Consider the following 22,139-nt stretch of genomic DNA (forward strand, 5'->3'; position numbering starts at 1 on the left):
GGCTGAGGCAGGAGAACTCCTTGAACCCAGGAGACAGAGCAATTCCGTCTCAAAAAAAAAAAAGAAAGAAGCAAAGAAACAGGAAAGTATAACCCATATACCAGAGAAAAATAAAGGCAAAAGCCACTACCTGCAAGAGCAACCAGAGGATGAATTTAACCGACTTCAAAAAGCCATTATAAATATGTCAAAAGAACTAAAGGATACCATAACTGCAGAAGGAAGGTATAATGACAGTATCACAACAAATAGACAATATCGATAAAGAGACATTATTAAAAAGAACCAAACGGAAATTCTGGAGTTGAACACTCAGTAGAAAAAATCACTAGAGGAGCTCAAAAGTACATTTGAACTGGCAGAAAAAAGAACTGGCAAACTTGAAGACAGACTGATAGAGATGATGCAATCCAAAGAATAGAGAGGAAAAAAAAAGGGTGAAAAAAATACAAAGCCTCAGACAAATATGAAACATCATTAAGCACATGAATGGGAGTAGTAAACGGACAGGAGAGAGAGGAAAAGGGAAAGAAAAACTATCTTAAGTAATAACGACTGTATAAAAATGAAGAACTACAGGTAACAACACAGATGAATCTCACAAACATAATTTGAGCAAAAACAGCAAGACAAAGTATACGATGCTGGTCATGTAAATTTCAACAAAGGAAACTATATTTTAGGGATGCACATAAAGGTAATAAAAGTCATGATAGTGAGTGCCTCTAAGGAAAGGGAGAGGATTTCAAATGGCAAGGGGTATATGGGAGGAGGAGGATTCTGAGGTATGTGAAATATTCTGCTTTTGACCTCGGAAGAGTCTACAAAGATATCCACTTTATAATGAAAATGTACATGTTTTACATGTTTCTGAATATATGTATATTTCCTTTTTCAAAGTTTTAAAAGAAAGAGATACTAGCTGCAAATTTCCAAGAATTGGTTAAAAGTAATCCCTAGACCCAGAAAGTACAACATACCCAAGTGGGATCAATAAGCCCACATCCAGACACAAAGTGGTAAAACTGCAGAACACTAGGCAACAAGAACCATAAAAGAAGCCATAAAGAAAGAACCCTTCACCCAATGGAATGATCATTAGAGTAACAGCAAGTAACAGCAAGGAAGCCAGAAGGCAGCGATGTATCTTCAAGATATGAAGAGAAAATTACTGTCAACCTACAACTGAGTGCACCTAGGAAATAACAACCCTGAAAAATGAGAGTAAAATTATAAAAAGACATTTCAAAGACAACTGAAAAGACTTTGATGTGGACTAGGTGTTAGACGATGTTAAGGAATTACTGCTAATTTCATTAGGAATGAGAATATTGTGGGGTTTTTTTTTTAACCTCTTCTCTAGGAGACACATTCTGAAGTATTTACAGACTTCATGATAGGATATTCCAGCAGGAAAGGAGACACAGAGAAGTAAAGAGACCCCTCTTTAAACATCAAATGATAAAATATCAATAACAGGAAACTGAGGAATGGAAATACTGGATTTCATCATAATATTTGTTCTACTTTCATGTATGCTTAAAAACTTTCATGATAAACAGCTAAAAATAGGCACAGTGGCCAACACGTGCAATCTCAGCTACTTGGGAAACTGAGGCAGAAGAATCACTTAAGCCCAGGAGTTCAAGGCCAGCCTGGGCAACATAGTAAGACCCTGACTCAAAAAGAGAAATGAGGCTAAATTAAAAATTAAATAAACAAAAACAGGCAATTTACCAGTAAAAGGCTTCCACTAATGAAACTTTTGAAGATGTTTTTTAAGAAGGAGGAAAATGATCCAGGAGGACAGTCAGAAATTGTTTTTTTCTGTTTGTTTGTTTATGGAAGGGTCTCACTCTTTTCGCCCAGGCTGGAGTGCAGTGGCATGATCTCGGCTCACTGCAACCTCCGCCTCCTGGGTTCAAGGGATTCTCCTGCCTCAGCCTCCCAAGTAGCTGGGATTACAGGTACACACCACCACACCTGGCTAATTTTTGTATTTTTGGTAGAGACGGGGTTTCACCATGTTGAACAGGCTGTTCTCAAACTCCTGGCCTCAAGTGATCCGCCTGACTCAGCCTCCTAAAGTGCTGTGATTACAGGCGTGAGCCACTGTGCCCAGCCACAGTCAGAAATTGAAGGGATGGTAAAGAAAGATGTGGTAAAAATGTGGGTAAACTGAATCACACATTTCTCTATAAAATAACAACAATGTCTAATTTGTTAGATTTAAAAAGGATAAAATGTCTGTTAGGAGGGGAGTGACATAAGATAAACTGCTCTAAGGTCCAACTTTAAGAGTAACATGAGGCCGGGCGCAGTGGCTCACGCCTGTAATCCCAGCACTTTGGGAGGCCAAGGCAGGCGGATCACGAGGTCAGGAGATCGAGACCATCCTGGCTAACTGGGTGAAACCCCGTCTCTACTAAAAATACAAAAAATTAGCCAGGTGTGGTGGGGGGCACCTGTAGTCCCAGCTACTCGGGAGGCTGAGGCAGGAGAATGGTGGGAACCCAGGAGGCGGAGCTTGCAGTGAGTGGAGATCGGGCCACTGCACTCCAGCCTGGGCGACAGAGCGAGACTCCCTCTCAAAAAAAAAAAAAAAAGAGTAACATGAATGGTTGGGAGGTCGAGGCATAAGAATAACTTGAACCCAGGAGGCAGAGGTTGCAGTGAGCTAAGATCACGCCACTACACTCCAGCCTGGGTGACAAAGTGAGACTGACTCAAAAAGAAAAATAAGACCCTCCAAAAAAAGAAGGTAAAAAAAGAGTAACATGAATGGTAAAATTTCAAGGGTAATCACAAATCCTCTATGATCTACTAACCCCACCTCTGTATGACTGCCTTAGAGAAACAGTTGCACATCTGTATGAGTACAAGCAATTGCAGGAATGTTTTGCAATAGCAAAAAATTGGGACTCCCAATGTCTATCAATAGGAAAGGCTAAGTTACTGTATACCAATAAAATGAAATAAAGCAGTTTAAAGAACTAAATCTGGACATACTAACATACTGAATGAAAAGAAAACTAATTGTAGGTACTGTATAACAGTTGTGTTTTGTTTTGTCTTGTTCGTTTGTTTGAGACAATCTCATTCTGTACCCCAGGCTGGAATGCATGGTGTGATCTTGGCTCATTGCAACCTCCACCTCCCAGATTCAAGCGATTTTCATCCCTCAGATTCCCTAGTAGCTGGGATGCACCACCACACCTGGCTAATTTTTGTATATTTAATAGAAACAGGGTTTCGTCATGATAGACAGGCTGGTCTCGAACTCCTGGACTCAAGTGATCTGCCTGCCTTGACCACCTCAAAGTGCTGGAATTACAGGCATGAGCTACCACACCCAGCCAACTGTTTTTACACTAAAAAAGAAGTCATACATGTTCTCTACATACGTATAGGATAAGCAAAACCTTAGGGGGAAAAATGACATATAAACTGATAATAGTGATTACCGTTAGGAAAATAAAGAAGGGAATGGGAGCAATCAGAAACCTGAACCTTATCTATGTGTTTTTGCAAAAAGACTATTTACGTATTTCTTCTATAATAGCAATTAATTTTTAAAAGATAAGTTTTTAAAGAGTATTAGACTTTTAATCCTTTGAGTGCAAAGACTGTGCCTATTTTATTCAACACTGTACCATATACATATGCAAGTATTATATGCTCCCAAAACTGTACATAGAGTATCGCAGAGAGACGCATAAAAGAGTGATTCAGGCTGGGTGCAGTGGCTTGCAGCTGTAATCCCAGCACTTTGGGAGGCTGAGGACGGAGGATCACCTGAGGCTAGGAGTTCAAGACCAGCCTGGGCAACATAGCAAGACCCTATTAGTACAAAAAATAGCTGGGCATGGTGGAGAACACCTGTAGTGCCAGCTACTGTGGAGGCTGAGGCAGAAGGATCGCTTGAGACCAGGAGTTCAAGGCTGCAGTGAGCTATGATCACATCACTACACCCTAGCCTGGGTGACAGAGTGAGAACCTGTCTCTAAAAGAGGAATAGTAATAAAAGAGTATATCAAAGGACATATAAGAAAATAGGGACAGGCATGGTGGCTCATGCCTGTCCCAGCACTTTGGGAGGCCAAGGCAGGTGGATCACCTGAGGTCAGGATATCGAGACCAGCCTGGCCAACATGGCAAAACCCTGTTTCTACTAAAAATACAAAAATTAGCCGGGTGTGGTGGCATGCACTTGTAATCCCAGCTACTCAGGAGGCTGAGGCAGGAGAACTGCTTGAACCTGGGAGGCAGAGGTTGCAGTGAGCTGAGATCGTACCACTGCACTCCAGCCTGGGCAACAAGAGCGAAACTCCATCTCAAAAAAAGAAAAAGAAAAGAAAATAGAGTGTCTGTCACTGAGTAGAGGGCTAGAGGTAGTTTGTTTTCTTTATTTTCCAATCTTTAGAAATGAACATTTATAATGAGAAAAACTATATTAAATTAGTTGAAATTTTAAGTATAACGGACAACAAAAAGGGACAATAGAGTGATTGATGAGATGAAAAACTTCTGAATGTATAATTAGAGATTAGCATCAGTATGTTTCCTATTAATTTAATGCTCTCTCAGGAGGAGGCTAGGAGTTTATGAAATTAAAGGCTACACCTGATGAAAGTGTTATTAATAGGTAAAATCAAATCTGCACAAAAATCAAAGCTGAGACTAATTAGTGTCCTAAATAATTCTCTACCACACTTGTGAAGGTTGTCAAGAAAAGGAATTGCCTATATCAATTTTATTTTCAACTGAAAAAAAAAAACAGTTTTATTTGGGGGAAAAAGTATCTGATAGGGTATAACACCTTTAAAGTTTGTAAGGACTTATCCAGAAACCTAATTAAAACAAAAGGATCCAGGTATTACAAGCTTAAAACCCTTCTAGTCTGTCTGGACTCATAAATGAGTCTTTTTAGAGATACTTCTGTACATCAGTTTACAGTACAACACTAGTAACGGATAAAACAGAAAAAATTAACCCAAGGAGAAACACTAAACTGAAAATGAAGTGCGAGACTCAGTCTTAGTCAGTCAATGTTTTTTTTAAGCTCAGGTTTATTAGCCTGGTTAAATGCAACCACTTCTTTAGCCAAACTGTCATCTAGTCACTTAGATTCTACCACCTGCTAAATTCTAACCCCAGGTGGCATGCTGCTAATCTTATGTTCCTTGCCCACCAAGAGCTCTCTCTCAGTGTACCTGTCTCAAACTTCATTCAGGAACATCCTGTCACCACTTCTGTACTTCCACTTCATGGAAAGCAGTGATTCATATGGAAGTCCACCGTTTTGGTGTTTGGGTCTAGGTAGGGCATAAGGGGACATGGAGGAAGGGTACAGTAAGACAGAATTCATAAAGGAGTGCAGATAACAGGTATCTGGGTAAATAATGATTTTTAAATGAAAGAAAACGATTTTTGAAAATTTAAACAAAAGTAAAACAACCTTATGTATGAGTATTTTCCTGGAATTGTTTTTTATATATATTATATATAATATATAACATATATAAATATATAACATATATAGATACAAATATATATACACATATATATATATGCTGATACAGCAGCTCATGCCTGTAATCTCAGCACTTTGGAGGCCAAGGCCAGTGGATCGCTTGAGCTCAGGAGTTCAAGACCAGCCTGGGCAATATGGTAAAACTCTATCTCTATAAAAAAATACATATATATATTTGATTTCTAGATATGCTACCATGCAGCCATCTGGGATAAAATTAAATAACAAATACTTTTAAGGGGCCTAAAATACAGAAATATGGCTATTAATTCTTCTTTAAAAGGAAGAAAAAATTTAATGTTTTAATGCTTGTTCCTCCCTAATCTCCATGTGTGCCTCACTTCTATTATGACTCAGTAAAGCCTAGAATGGTAACCGTTTTACACCATAAAACTAAAATAGTACAGTCAAGTGTCCTCTGGTCCACATACAACTAGTTCATTCCTGTTTCCAATAGAAAATGTTAACCAAATTACTATTACCATAGAAATCTCACAGAGAACGTATGTGTCAGAATGTTTTCAAGAATAAAACAAGGCCAGGTACAGCAACTCATGCCTGTAATCCCAGCACTTTGGGAGGCCAAGGCAGGTGGATCACTTGAGCTCAGGATTTCAAGACCAGCCTGGGCAATATGGTGAAACCCTATCTCTATAAAAATAAAAAACAAACAAATAAATTTTTAAAAAATTAGCCAGGCACGGTGCTGTGCACCTGTGGTCCCAGCTACTCAGGAGGCTGAGGCAGGAGAATCACTTGAGCCTGGGAAGTAGAGGTTGCAGTGAGCCACGATCATGCACTCCAGCCTGAGTGACAGGAGTAAAAGCCTGTCTCAAAGAAAAATAAAAAAAGTAAATAAGTAAAAATAAAAAGGAGCTTGAGACCAGCCTGGGCAACGTGGTGAAACTCCAATCTCTACAAAAAGTCCAATAATGAACTGGGTGTGGTGGCATGTGCCTGTAGTCCCAGGGTGCTGAGGTATAAGAATCACTTGATCCGGGGAAGAGGAGGTTTTAGTGAGCCGAGATCATGCCACTTCACTCCAGCCTGTGTGACAGAGTGACAATGTCTCAAAATAAAATAAAATAAAATAAAATAAAACAAAACAAAACATTCTATAAACATAAAGGACCACTGATACACAACACTAGGTCCATTACAATTGTGGAAAACAAACTGGTCAGCCACAGTGGCTCATACTCATAATCCCAGCACTTTGAGAGGCTGAGGCAGGAGGATTACATGAAGCCAGGAGACCAGCCTGGACTACAAAGCAAGGCCCCATGTGAAAAAAGGACAGCACAGGACAGGAAGAGAAAGAAATAATAGCCAGGTGAGTGGTGTGTGTCTGTAGTCCCAGCTACCTGGGAGGCTGAGGTGGGATGATCACTTGAGCCAAGGATTTCAAGGCTGCAGTGACCTAGGATCATACCACTGCACTCCAGCCTGGGGAAGAGAGCAAAATCCTGTTCTCCTAAAAAAAAAGCTATGTGGGGGAAAAAAAGCTTTAAATTCACATAGCAATGCCAACCAATTCAACCAACTGAAAGGCTGTGCTTTGAATATAGAAAATAATGGTCAATACATATATGGGTGCTAGTTTTACTCATCTTGAAATTGCACATAAATATATTCTATACACATTTTAAAAACAATTTCAAAATAAAAGTCTAGCATCCAACTATGGACAAAGGAATTTATTTATTTTGCAACCAAAATGGTCTATTTAAATAAATATATACTTTAAATGACTTCAGGAAATTTAAGCCCATAGGTTTAAAAAAAAAAGACTAAGGCCAGGCACTGTGGCTCAGGCCTATAATCCTAGCATTTTGCGAGGCTGAGGCGGGCAGATCACTTGAGGCCAGGAGCTCAAGAACAGCCTGGCCAACATGGTGAAACCCCATCTATACTAAAAATAAAAAATCAGCTGGGCGTGGTGGTGCATGCCTGTAGTCTCAACTATTTGGGAGGCTGAGGCACGAGGTGAACCTGTGAGGTGGAGGTTGCAGTGAGCCAAGATTGTGCCACTGCACTCCAGCCTGGGCAACAGAGTAAGACTGTCTCAAAAAAACAAAAAAAAAAAAAGACTAAAACATATAAGTGTGTAATATCTGAGAACAGGATATTCTGTTTACTGAACTGTGGGATGGAAACTCACTTACACCACTGCCATCTTAGAAAGTAAAACCCCCATTTAAAAATGTAACATTGACGAAAACAGAAGAGAATCTAGAGATTAGGAAACATTTTTGTTGAAGGGCAAAACAGTAAATATCTTATGCTTTACTGGCCATTCAAACTGTTAAAATTACTCAACTCTACTGCTTAAATGCAAAGGCAGTCACAGGCTATACACAAATGAGTAAGCATGGCTGTATTCCAATGAAACTATCTATGGACATTGAAAACTGAATTTCACTTAATTTTCTCATATTACAAAATACTGATTTTTTAAAATTATTTTTTCTACCATTCTCTCATGCCTCACAAAAACAAACAACAGGCAGGATTTCTGCAGTGGGATGCAGTTTACCAATCTCTGCTCTGGTCTAAACCAACAAGGAAACCTCATAACTGACCGTAAGTCTAAATCCTAGACCTCTTTCCAATCTTTTTCTCTTATACTTCTTCCTGAAGAAATCTTTTGACTACATATTAGGCAAACAGTTTCTCTCTATTCTAAGGATGTACTTGTACAAGCTGTGGTATATAATATGAAATATAATCACCCGTCAGTATCCTTGGAGGACTTGTTCCAGGACCTCCCCACCTTCTATGGATACAAAAATCAGAGGAAGCTCAAGTCCCTTATATAAAATGATTTACTATTTGCACATAACATACGCAATCCTCCCATTTATCTTAAATCATCTCTAGATTACTTATAATACTCAGTAAATGCTATATAAACAGTTACTGTAACAGAGTTTTTTATTTGTATTTTTTTATTGTCTCCGCCCCAGCCCCGAAAATTGTCCATCCATGGCTGGATGAATCCACAGATACACAAGGCCAACTGTATACACAGGGTTCAGTACTATCTGCGGTTTCAGGCAATCGCTGGGGGTCTTAGAACGTATCACCCATAGATAAGGGAGGACTACTGTGTAAGATGGGAAAAGAAGTAAAACTAGTCTTTATTTGCAGATTACATGATTTTGTACATAGAAACCCCAAAATAACAGAAAACTACTATAACTACTAATTTAGCAGGATCACTGGTTATAAAACCAATATACAAAAATCCACTGTATTTCGAAATACTAGCAACATGCAATGGAAACAAAGTAAAATCGTAATAACACTTAAACAGCATCAAATAAAACATCAAATATCGAGGAATAAATTTAATGAGATGTGAAACACATTTACATTAACCCACAAAATACTAGAGAGAGAAGAGAAAGAAGACTGGATGTTGGCGACAACAGGGAGCATACATTTGTAAAAAGTCAGTATTATCTAACTGTACTTCAGTAATACACAGTGAAAGGAAAGGACGGGAAGGGAAGGGAAGACAAAGGTAAAGAGAAATGGAAGGAAGAAATGTTATTTGAGGCTTAATTTTATGATCTGGCTAAGTCAAAATCTGTATCTGAAAGTAACACCAATGCATGCTTTTGTGGAAAGAAGTGTTCTCTATGATACACAATGTCTCACATTGTAAGGGATATACCTTAAAATAGTACTATTTCCTTTGGGTGACTAACAGAAATGTCATTATTACATGCTTAGCCTGTTTAAACTTTAATAATAATAAATTACTAGGACTTTGAGATAAGTTCTATTTTAATTTTTCCAAAAATTTGTAAGTTTCAATAGCGTTTCCAGGCTTCTAATACTATTTTACATAAAATACCTGTTCTCTTTGTGACTTAAAACTCTATTCAGATTAACTTTTCCATACCCAAAAGTAAATTATTTAACTTCATTGTAAAATAATTAGCAATAGGCCGGGCGCGGTGGCTCAAGCCTGTAATCACAGCACTTTGGGAGGCCGAGACGGGCGGATCACGAGGTCAGGAGATCGAGACCATCCTGGCGAACATGGTGAAACCCCGTCTCTACTAAAAAATACAAAAAACTAGCCAGGCGAGGTGGCGGGTGCCTGTAGTCCCAGCTACTCGGGAGGCTGAGGCAGGAGAATGGTGTGAACCCGGGAGGCAGAGCTTGCAGTGAGCCGAGATCCGGCCACTGCACTCCAGCTCGGGAGACAGAGCGAGACTCCGTCTCAAAAAAAAAAAAAAAAAAAAAAAAAAAAAAAAAAAAAAAAAATTAGCAATGAAATAAAAGCAACAATTAGAAAAAATATCTAAGTCGCCCAGGACTCCATACTCTAGTATATAAAGCTTTCTGTAACTATACAGATATCAAGAGCATATGTATGTGCATGTGTTTGTGTGTGTTCTGTAAAGGATCTTACTGCATACAGTTCTGGAATTTGGGTCTCCCCCACTCTTAATGCAATCAACATTTTTCCTTTGTGTAAATCACAGGTTATGACTTTCAGTGAATATTATATTCTACTACACAGATGTCCTATCATTTATTTAACCAGTCTCCTGTTACTAAACATTTGTTTCGAAGTTTTTACTACTGTAAACAACATTGTAACAAACACTCCATGTGTGTTGATTTTCTTCATTTGTATTATTTTACCTATACAGGCATACCTCGAAGATACTGTAGATTCAGTTCCAGGCACCTGCAATTACCACAATAAAGCAAGTCACACAAATTTTTTGGTTTCACGGTGCATATTAAAGGTATGTTTATACTGTAGTATATCGCATATGCAACAGCATTATGTCTAGAAAACAATGTATGCACCCTAATTTAAAAATACTGCTAAAAAATGCTAAGATCATCTGAGCCTTCAGACAGTCACAGTCTTTTTCCTCGTGGAGGGTATTGCCTTGATGTTGATGGCTGCTGACTGATCAGGGTGGTGGTTGCCAAAAGACGGAGCAGCTGTAGCAATTTCTTAAAAAAAGACAACAATAAAGTTTGCCAAACTTTTACGAAAGATTTCTCTGTAGCATGTAATACTGTTTGACAGCATTTTACCCACAGCAGAACCTCTTTCAAAATTCGAGGCAATCCTCTCGAACCCTGGCACTGCTTTGTCAAATAAGTTTATGAAATATTCTAAATCATTTGTTGTCATTTCAACAATATTCATAGCGTTTTCAGAAGAAGGTTCCATCTCTAAAAATCACTTTCTTTGCTCATTGTTAAGAGCCAACTTCTATCTGTTCGAATTTTATCACGAGATTGCGGCAATTCAGTCACATCTTCAGGCTCCACTTCTAATTCCAGTTATCTTGCTATTTCTACCATATCTGCAGTTACTTCCCATACTGAAGTCTTAAACCTCTCAAAGTCATCCATGAGAGATGAAATCAACTTCTTCCAAACCCCTGCTAATGTTGATATCTTGACCTCCTCCCATCAAGCAGGGATGTTACTAATGGCTTCTAGAATGATGAATCCTTTCCAGAAGGTTTTCAATTTATTTTGCCCAGATCCACTGGAGGAATCACTATCTACAGTAACTATAGCCTTATGAACATTGTATTTCTTAAATAAGATTATGTGACACTCAAAATTACTCCTGGATCCATGGACTGCAGAATAGATGTTGTGTTAGCAGGCATGAAAACAACATTAATCTCCTTGTACATCTCCGTCAAAGCTCTCAGGTCACCAGGGCAATGCACAGTGATAGCCTGAAAGGAATCTTTTTTTCTGAGCACTAGGTCTCAACAGTGGGCTTAACATTCCCTAAACCACGCTGTAAACAGATATGCTGTCAGTGAGGCTTTCTACCATTCTCTCATGACTCACAAAAACAAGCAGCAGGAAGGATTTCGTCAGTGGGACGCAGTTTACCAACCTCTGCTCTGATCTAAACCAACAAGGAAATCTCACAATTGACCATAAGTCTAAATCCTAGACCGCTTTCAAATCTTTTTCTCTTATACTTCTCCCTGAAGAAATCTTTTGACTATTAGGCAAATGGTTTCTCTCTATTCTAAGGATGTACTTTTACAAGCTGTGGTATACAACATGAAATATAATCATCCCTCGGTATCCTTGAAGGACTTGTTCCAGGACCTCCCCACCTTCTATGGATACAAAAATCAGAGGAAGCTCAAGTCCCTTATATAAAATGGTTGTTCCATTTACAGAGCATAGGCAGGGTAGATTTAGCATAACTCCTAAAGGCCCTGTGGTTTTCAGAATAATCCATGAGCACTGACTTCAACTTGAAGTCTCCAGCTGCATTAACCCCTAATAAGAGTCAGCCTACCCTTTGAAGCTTTGAAGCCAGGCACTGACTTCTCCTTTGTAATAATCAAAGTCCTAGAAGGCTGTTTCATCTACACTGAAAAATCTGTTTAGTGTGGCCATCTTCATCCATGATCTTAGCTAGATCTTCCAGACAAATGACTACAGTTTCTACATCAGCACTTGCTGTTTCACCTAGCACTTTTATGTTATGGAAATGACTTTCTTCCTTAAACATCATGAGCCAATCTCAGTTAGCTTCAAACTTCTGTAGCTTTCTCACTTCTCTCAGCTTTCATACAATGGAAGAGAGTTAGAGCCTCGCTCTGGATGTGAGTTAGAGCTTTGCTCTGGATTAGGCTGTGGTATTAAGAAAACTATGTGGCTGGTTTCATCTTCTAAGTAGACGACTCAGACTTTCTCCATGTCCACAATAAGGCTGTCTCGCTTTCTTATCATTCATGTGTTCACTGGAGCAGCACTTTCAATTTCCCTCAAGTTTTCCTTTGCATTCAGAACTTGGCTAATTTTTTGGTGCAAAAGCCCTACTTTTTGGCCTATCTCATGAGGCTTTTGACATGCCTTCTTCACTGAACTTAATCATTTCTAGCTTTTGATTTAAAGTGAGAGATGTGTGATTCTTTCCTTCATTTGAACACTTAGAAAATTAACTAATTTCAATATTGTTGTGTTTCAGGGAGTAGGGAGGACCCAGAGGGAGAGAAACAGCAATAGCCAGTCAGCAGAGCAGTCAGAACACACACAACATGTATCAATTAAGTTTGTCATTTTACACAGGTGCAGTTCCTGGCATCTCAAAACAGCTATAATAGTAACATCAAAGATCACTGGCCAGAGATCACCATGACAGATATAACAATCACTAAAAAGTTTTAAATATTGTGAGATTACCCAAATGTGACACCAAAACATGAAGTGAGTGTATGCTGCTGAAAAATGCCACTGACAGACTTGCTTGACACAGGGTTGCCACAAACCTTCAATTTGAAAAAAATGCAGTATCTATGAAGCACTTATTAAAGCAGTACACAATAAGGCAACTTATGCCTGTAATTCTGAATTGCCTGAAATGGTTCTATGTGACCATGTAGAGCTTCCTTCAGGATTCAACAAATTTTTTTCTGCAAGAGCCAGATTGTAGGTATTTCAGGCTATGTAGGCACATACGATCTCTGTTCTATATTCTTTGTTTTGTTTTTACAAACCTGTAAAAATGTAAAAACCATTTTTAGCTCATGGACTTCACAAAAAACAGTCCATGAATAGGATGGGGCCTGTAGGGCATAGTTTGCCCATAGTTTGCCAACACCTGGTATAGATCACATTCTACAAAGATCTGTGAAAGCAGAAAATTACCCCACAATTTTAGGTGATGTGTGCCAGTCACTGTATTTTTTTGAAAAGTCTAGTGTAATGATTCTTAGCTACATTTAAGAAATAAATTTCACGTATCTCCTTTTAATTCTCACCCCTACACAGACTAATCAAAATTTATAATTTAAATGTTTATGAAGCCTAGTGTGCAAAAAAGAAATGAGCAATTTTAAAGATGCTTATTACAATAAGTGGTTTTGCTAATGTTCATAACTTATCAACTACTTTTATCAAATATTCAGAAGATACTCCCTGAAAGGCTGCTCCTAACAAGCCCTGTACACCCAACTGTGGCTACATAATGACTCACAGCTACAGGAATAAATATCATCATCTAATTGTCCTTATCTCAGTTCACAGCCTGTCCCTGCTTTACCTATTAAACTTTCGAAATAACAAGCAGAGACCGGGTGCAGTGGCTCACACCTATAATCCCAACACTTTGGGAGGCCGAGGCAGGTGGATTACCTGAGGTCAGGAGTTCAACACCAGCCTGGCCAACATGGCAAAACCCCGTCTCTATTAAAAACGCAAACATTAGCCAGGCATGGTGGCGCATCCCTGTAATTCCAGCTACTCAGGAGGCTAAGGTGGGAGACTTGCTTGAACCCGGGAGGTGGAAGCTGCAGTGAGCTGAGATTGCACCACTGCACTCCAGCCTGTGCGACAGAGCGAGATCCGGTCCCAAAAAAATAAAATTAAATTAAGGCCGGGCGCGGTGGCTCACGCCTGTAATCCCAGCACTTTGGGAGGCCGAGGTGGGCGGATCACAAGGTCAGGAGATCGAGACCACGGTGAAACCCCGTCTCTACTAAAAATACAAAAAATTAGCCGGGCGCGGTTGTGGGCGCCTGTAGTCCCAGCTACTCGGGAGGCTGAGGCAGGAGAATGGCGTGAACCCGGGAGGCGGAGCTTGCAGTGAGCCGAGATCGCGCCACTGCACTCCAGCCTGGGCGACAAAGCGAGACTCCGTCTCAAAAAAAAAAAAAAAAAAAAAAAATTAAATTCAAAAAGGAAATAAGCAGAGCAAATATAATAAAAATAATATTAAAAATTAACTTTGTCTTTTTTTACCAAGATGAAATTTCAGTAAAATATTTTTAACCACTTCAGCAACTCTTCTCTTTAAACAAGGATAAGAACCACGACAGTCCAGAGATTTATCAAAAGAAAGAATATCTGTCTTAAGAGTATATTCACTTTGGCCGGGCGCGGTGGCTCAAGCCTGTAATCCCAGCACTTTGGGAGGCCCAGACGGGCGGATCACGAGGTCAGGAGATCAAGACCATCCTGGCTAACACGGTGAAACCCCATCTCTACTAAAAAATACAAAAATCTAACCGGGCGAGGTGGCGGACGCCTGTAGTCCCAGCTACTCGGGAGGATGAGGCAGGAGAATGGCGTAAACCTGGGAGGCAGAGCTTGCAGTGAGCTGAGATCCGGCCATTGCACTCCAGCCTGGGCAACAGAGCGAGACTCCGTCTCAAAAAAAAAAAAAAAGAGTATATTCACTTTATATTTTCTATTCCCTTGTAAAAAAAAAAAAAATCACTTGAAGCAAACAAAGTTTGAACAGAAGGATAAAGAAAAGGTAAAAAAAAAAAAAAGGAAAATGTTTAACAGAGAAAACATAAAAGTAGACTTCACAGGTGTAGGTTGGAAGACTAACAGAGAATTCTACAACTTTTATAATATTACCAACTTCAGCGGAGTGTGGAGTGCTTCTAAAAAAAAAAAATCTATGTTTTTAGTTCCTTTGGTTTCCAGTAATTGTGCTGGAACATTAGAACCAGCTTGGGAAGTTACAAAATGTAATTAACCCACCAGTTCTGCCCCCATATCCCTTGATCCAATCTCCTTATTCTGGTCTACTCTAAAAGGTCCACTTTTCAGTCATCCCATCTGTACTCTAAGAGAGAAGGGGGTAGGGGGGTCCAAGAGAAAAAAGAGATGAAAGGAATGAAATAATAAAAGACTGGAGGAGAGTTATCAACCGCATGTCACAAAGACCCTTCCTCTCATAGGAAACTCAATTCCTTCCTAATACTTCCTTACACTTTTGTCCATTGCTTCTGAAGATTTTCTTACTAATGAAGACCTCTAAACATGCAAATATTAAGCACATTCTGTATTTCAAGTAGATTCAAATTAGAAAGCATTAGAAAATAAGGTGTGTATAGCAGATCTAGGTTACAGTCTTGGATTCTTAAAATAACTAGTTTTGAGAAGTTGGTCAAGCCATAGGTTTCTATAGACCTGAGCTTCGGTCAGTAAAATGAAGAGACTGTATTAGATAAACCTCTAAGATCCGTCCCCATTCTAAAACTCTAAAAATGTAAAATGATTACATTAAACTTCTTGCAGTTAAGTGACATATTTTAAAGGGATTTAATAATGTGATAACCCTCAATCTTCTGCATATGGCTAGCCAGTTATCCCAGCACCATTTATTGGTTAGGCAATCTTTTCCCCATTACTTGTTTTTGTCAGCTTTGTCAAAGAACAAACGGCCGGAGATGTGCAGCCTTATTTCTGGGCCCTCTATTCTGTTCCACTGGTCTGTGTGCCTGTTTTTGTACCAGTTTCATGCTGTTTTGGTTACTGTAGTCTTGTAGTATAGTTTGAAGTTGGGTAAAACAATGCTGGACCGCTTCCTTACACCATACACAAAAACTAACTCAAGATGGATTAAAGATTTAAATGTAAAACCCAAAACTATAAAACCCTGGAAGACAACCCAGGCAAATACCATCCTGGATGTAGGAACTGGCAAAGATTTCATGACAAAGACACCAAAAGCAATTGCAACAAAAGCAAAAATTGACAAGCGGGATCTAATTAAACTTCAGAGCTTCTGCACAGCAAAAGAAACTATCAACAGAACAAACAGACAACCTACAGAATGGGAGAAAATATTTGTAAACTATGCATCTGACAAAGGTCTAATATCCAGCATCTATAAGAAACAAAAAAAAAATTACAAGAGAAAAACAAACAATCTCATTAAAAAGTGGGCAAAGGATACGAACAGACACTTCTCAAAGAAGACATACATGCCACCAACAAGCATATGAAAAAAAAAAAAAACCTCAGTATCATTGATCATTAGAGAAATGCAAATCAAAACCACAATGAGCTATCATCTCACACCAATCAGAATGGCCATTAAAAAGTCAACACAGATGCTGGCAAGGTTACGAAGAAAAGGGAACACTTATATTGCTGGTGGGAATGTAAATTAGTTCAACCATTGTGGAAAGCAGTATGGCAATTCCTCAGAGCTGAAAGCAGAACTACCATTCAAACCAGCATTCCCATTACTGAGTATATACCCAGAGGAATATAAATCATTCTGCCATAAAGTCACATGCACATGAATGTTCACTGCAGCACTATTCACAACAGCAAACACATGGAATCAACCTAAATGCCCATCAATGACAGATTAAAGAAAATGTGGTACATATACACCATGGAATACTATGTAGCCATAAAAAAGAACAAGATCATGTTTTTTGCAGGAACATGGATGAAGTGGGAGGCTATTATTCTTAGCAAACTAACGCAGGAACAGAGAGCCAAATACTGCACATTCTCGCTTATAAATGGGATCTACGTGATAAAAACTTATGAACACAAAAAAGGAAATGACAAACATGGCTCCACTTGAGGGGAAGTGGGGAGGGTGGAAGGAGGGAGAGGAGCAGACAAGATAACTATTGGGTCCCGGGCTTAATATCTGGGTGATATGACATGTGTTGACCTATGCAACAAACCTTATCATGTACTCCCAAACCTAAAAGTTTTTAAAAAACTGTGATAACCTACAATAGGAATAAAATAAAATGCTAATCAACATTCTATAATACTATTAAATTTAAAAAATAAAATTTAAAAATAAAAAATTTTATTCTAAAATTTGTTTGTCACCATTCTCAAGAAAACTGTTATTTAATAAAGCCCAATGTTTTGATATTTACTGCTAATAAATCGCTTTTAGTGTTTAGTAATGACTAGAAAAATCTAAAGATACTGCACAAAGAAGTTTTTCATAAGGTACAAGAAATACAGACTAAAGCTACTAATTTGAATTGGAAGAGAATCTGAATTAGAGTACTTCTTTGTATACACACTATTATTTATACATCAGATTGCTATTGATACACTAGATTATCACAGATAATTTGAAAGACAGCTGGGCTATTAAAGTAGATTTTTAATAAATCTGGTGTATTTCCTAAGCTGCTGCTCTCTGGTTTTAATAAATTAATTTTAAATAAAAGGACAGTGTTCACTGTTTTATTCATTTACATGTTTATATCTATATAAATATATAAAAATCTAATCACATACACATTTTAATGGAGTATTTTTTTCCATTCCTGTTAGATTGGATCTCCCCTTGGGATCTTCACCCACACCAGATATGAACATATACACGCTGACTGCCACTCCCACAACACACACTCACATTTTTTTTTTTTTTTTTTTTTAATTGAGATGGAGTCTCGCTATGTCGCCCAGGGTGGAGTGCAGTGGCCGGATCTCAGCTCACTGCAAGCTCCGCCTCCCGGGTTTTTACGCCATTCTCCTGCCTCAGCCTCCCGAGTAGCCGGGACTACAGGCGCCCACCACCTCGCCCGGCTAGTTTTTTGTATTTTTTAGTAGAGACAGGGTTTCACCGTGTTAGCCAGGATGGTCTCGAACTCCTGACCTCGTGATCCGCCCGTCTCGGCCTCCCAAAGTGCTGGGATTACAGGCTTGAGCCACCGCGCCCGGCCCACACTCACATTTTTGTATTTATGGCAGAGATCAGTAATTTATAATTATTCAGTACAAGTCCCCTCTTATCCAAGGGGAATACATTCCAAGATCCCCAATGGATGCCTGAAGTATGTAATACTTGATAATACACAACTATGTTACTGGTTTATATATTTACTATACTACACTTTTTATCATTATTTTAGAGTTTACTCCTTTCTACTAATGAAAAAAAGTTAACTGTGAAACAGCCTCAGGCGGGTCCTTAAGAAAATATTACAGAAGAAGGCACTGTTATCACAAATGACAGCTCCATGTTCAGTGGGACAAGACATGGAGGTGGAAAACAATGGTGATGATCCTGACCCTGCATAGGTGTGGGCTAATGTAAGCATGTGTGTGTATGTGTGTGTATTTAACAAAAAAGTTTGTTTTTGTTTTTGTTTTTAAATTAAAATAAGGTCAGGTATGGTGACTCACACCTGTAATCCCAGCACTTTGGGAGGCCAAGGCAGGTGCATCACTTGAACTACAAAAATTAGCTGGGCGTGGTGGCAAGTGCCTGTAATCCTAGCTACTCAGGAGGCTGAGGCAGGAGAATCGCTTGAACCTGGGAGGCAATTGTTGCAGTGAGCTAAGACTGTGCCACTACTCCAGCCCGGGTGACAAAGCGAGACTCCATCTCAAATAATAAATTAATAAATAAAAAATTAAAATAGACATAGCTTACAGAGTAACACTATAAAGAAAAATGTTTGAGGATATGTACAATGTGTGTTTTAAGTGAAGTGTTATTATAAAAGTTAAAACGTTTTAAAAATTAAAAAGTTTATAATGTAGACCATATATGGTGGCTCATGCCTGTAATCCCAGCACTTTGGGAGACTGAGGTGGGCAGATAATGTGAGATCAGGAGTTTGAGAACAACCTGGCCAACATGTCTCTACTAAAAATACAAAAATTAGCCAGGCGTGGTGGCATGCACCTGTAATCCCAGCTACTCAGGAGGCTGAAGCATGAGAATCGCTTGAACCAAAAAGGGAGAGGTTGCAGTGAGCCAAGACGACACTACTGCACTCCATCCAGCCTGGGCAACGCAGCAAGACTCTGTCTCAAAAAAAAAAAAAAAAAAAAACCTTTATAATATAAAAATGTTAAAGCAAGCTAAGGTTAATTATTGAAGAAAATTTTTAATATAAATTTAGTGTAGCCTAACTGTACAGTATTTACAATGTCTACAGTAGTGTACAGTAATGTCCTAGGCCTTCATATTCCCTCAACACTCACTGACTCATTCACAGCAACTTCCAGTCCTACAAGCTCATTCATGGTAAATGCCCTAAACAGGTGTAGCATTTCTTAATCTTTTATACCATATTTTTACTATACCTTTTTCATGTTTAGATATGTATAATACACAAATACCATTGTGTTACAAATGCTTACAGTATTCACTCCAGCAATATACTGTACAACAGATTTGCAGCCTATGAGCATAGGCTATACCATATAGCCTAGGTGTACAGTAGGCTGTACCATCTAGGTTTGTGTAAGTACACTCCATGACATTCACACAACAACAAAATAATCTAACGATGCATTTTTCAGAACTAGCCATATTGTTAAGCAATGCGTAACTGTACATTTCCATTTCTAGGACAGAGCATTTCAGTTTTTAGTAATGTTTACTTTTATCTTTCACCATCTGTGTATTTTCCAGGAAACTGAAGTTTAACTCCTTTTAAAATGAAAGATACTATTAGGCACATACTATGTATCAGATATAATACTAGGCATTTATGATGATGATGATGATGTTGCTCAAGGAACAAATATTAATGATTAATAAATTTACTATGCACTCTGTCACCTTCATTCTATTTACGAAGGCAAATTTCAGGTTCTTCTTCAAAATTTATCAACTATGGTCTAAACATAGCTATGCAAACTACTGTGCAAATCTGTCTATTCCATGCTGCCACTACTTTCCCCACCATCACTGTGAGTCAGCCTTCTTTAGTCAACAGTCTATGATATAAAGACATGAAATTTCTGGGGCCTGGCACAGTGGCTCATGCTTGTAATCCTGGTACTTTGGGGGGCTGAGATGAAAAAATCGCTTGAGGTCAGGAGTTCAAAACCAGCCTGGGCAATATAGCAGGACCCCCATCTCCACAAAAATAAAAAATAAATTAGCTGAGCATGGTGATGCGCATGTGTAGTTCCAGCTAGTTAAGAGATTGGAGCAAAAGGCTCCGAGCCCAGGGGTTTGAGGCTGCAGTGAGCTATGATCATGCCTGGTGACAGTACAAGACCCTGTCTCTAAAAAATTTTTTAATTAAAAAGAGACAGTTTAATTTAAGCACCAACTTCCTTGTTTGGTGATTTAATTTAAGCACACATTTTCATTTATTTTACAAATTTTAAAGTCATTTATTGGCTTACAAAAATAAAATATTATTACAGATCGACTAGGCACAGTGGCTCACATCTGTAATCCCAGCACTTTGGGAGGCCGAGATGGGCATGGATCACGAGGTCAGGAGATCGAGACCATTCTGGACAACACGGTGAAATCCCATCTCTACTAAAAATACAAAAAAACTAACCAGGCGTGGTGGCGAGCGGCTGTAGTCCCAGCTACTCGGGAGGCTGAGGCAGGAGAATGGCATGAACCCAGGAGGTGGAGCTTGCAGTGAACAGAGATCATGCCACGGCACTCCAGCCTGGGCAGCAGAGCAAGACTCCGTCTCAAAATAAATAAATAAATAAACAAATAAATAATATTTTAAAAAATAAATATTATTACAGATGACTTGATGTGTGCCTAAGGTCATACTTTGAATAGTTAATCTGTAGATTCTGGAAGCAAAGGAACAATACATTTCCCCACTCTCAGATAAGCCATGAAGAACTCTACCAAAAATTTCACACATCTTGGCCGGGCACGGTGGCTCACACCTGTAGTCCCAGCACTTTGGGAGGCTAAGGCAGGCAGGAGACCTGAGGTCAGGAGTTCAAGACCAGCCTGGCCAACATGGCAAAACCCTGTCTCTACTAAAAATACAAAAGTTAGCCAGGAGTGGTGGTGGCCACATGTAGTCCCAGGTACTCAGGAGCCTGAGACATGAGAATTGCTTGAACTCGGGAGGCAGAACTTGTAGTGAACCAAGTTCATTCTACTGCACTCCACTCTAGCCTGGGGGACAAGCAAGACTCTGTCTCAAAAAATAAAATAAAATAAAAATAATATTTTTACACATCTATTCCTTCCCTGGACTTTTGCTTAGAGTACCTATTGGTATATTTTCCACTTTCCCTTTATAGCAAATTAGCATGTAGTTCACTATATGTCAGAATCACTTCAAAACCTTATGCCTTACTCTTAATATTATACTTACTATCTTCCTTTTTAAATATTTACCTTCCATCCAAGGAAGGGTACAAAGAAAGAGAAGAGGATATGGGACCAAGGCCTGAGTAACTCCAACCTTTAGAGACTGTAATGGAGAAAGCAGCAGCATACGAAGACCACAGAAGGTTCTCAAGAAGGGTAGGAAAGAAGTCAGGGGTGTAATGGCAGTGAAGATTGAGAAAACTGAGCACGTTTGACAAATAATCTGTCAGGAGGATAGATAATTATTGATGATAATAAAAGAGCAGGAGGTTTCAAGTATGATTCCCAGTATAACTCTGAGGGATGCCCAAGAACATCTGTTTATTCATCAAATTATTTACTGAGTATCTAGTATATAAATCAGGCACTTTTCTTTCTTTTTTTTTTTTTTGAGACAGAGTCTCACTCTATCACCCAGACTGGAGTACAGTGGTGCGATCTGGGTTCACCGCAAGCTCCGCCTCCCAGGTTCACACCACTCTCCTGTCTCAGCCTCCTGAATAGCTGGGACTACACACGCCTGCCACCACGCCCGGCTAATTTTTTTGTATTTTTTAGTAGAGACGGGGTTTCACCGTCTTAGCCAGGATGGTCTCAATCTCCTGACCTCGTGATCCACCCGCCTCAGCCTCCCAAAGTGCTGGAATTACAGGGGTAAGCCAAAGCGCCCCGCCTACATCAGGCACTTTTCTAAGCATAAGGATGTCATTAGTGAACATATCTAGAGTTCAGAAGAGAGGTAAGAGCTGATGAAAT

The 22,139-nt window shown here is 39.1% G+C and overlaps 2 protein-coding genes across 22 annotated transcripts in view; one reads left to right on the forward strand and one right to left on the reverse strand.

Moving 5' to 3' along the window:
• The window catches only part of LOC144339977 (uncharacterized), a 359,243-nt gene that overhangs the window by 129,825 nt on the left and 207,279 nt on the right, over positions 1–22,139 (forward strand). The window lies entirely within an intron of this gene.
• The window catches only part of CNOT4 (CCR4-NOT transcription complex subunit 4), a 144,170-nt gene that overhangs the window by 84,961 nt on the left and 37,070 nt on the right, over positions 1–22,139 (reverse strand). For 6 of the 21 annotated variants that reach the window (XM_077997456.1, XM_077997449.1, XM_077997455.1 and 3 more), the window contains exon 2: positions 14,564–14,704. The exons of 14 other annotated variants lie outside the window; for them this stretch is intronic. The gene's annotated coding sequence lies outside the window, so the exon portion shown is untranslated. Of the gene's footprint in view, positions 1–5,213; positions 5,317–14,563; positions 14,705–22,139 lie in introns of those variants that run through there. One more of the 21 variants, XM_077997450.1, reaches the window with a different exon arrangement.

This window comes from Macaca mulatta, chromosome 3, assembly GCF_049350105.2.
Source record: "Macaca mulatta isolate MMU2019108-1 chromosome 3, T2T-MMU8v2.0, whole genome shotgun sequence".
Lineage (NCBI taxonomy): Eukaryota > Metazoa > Chordata > Mammalia > Primates > Cercopithecidae > Macaca > Macaca mulatta.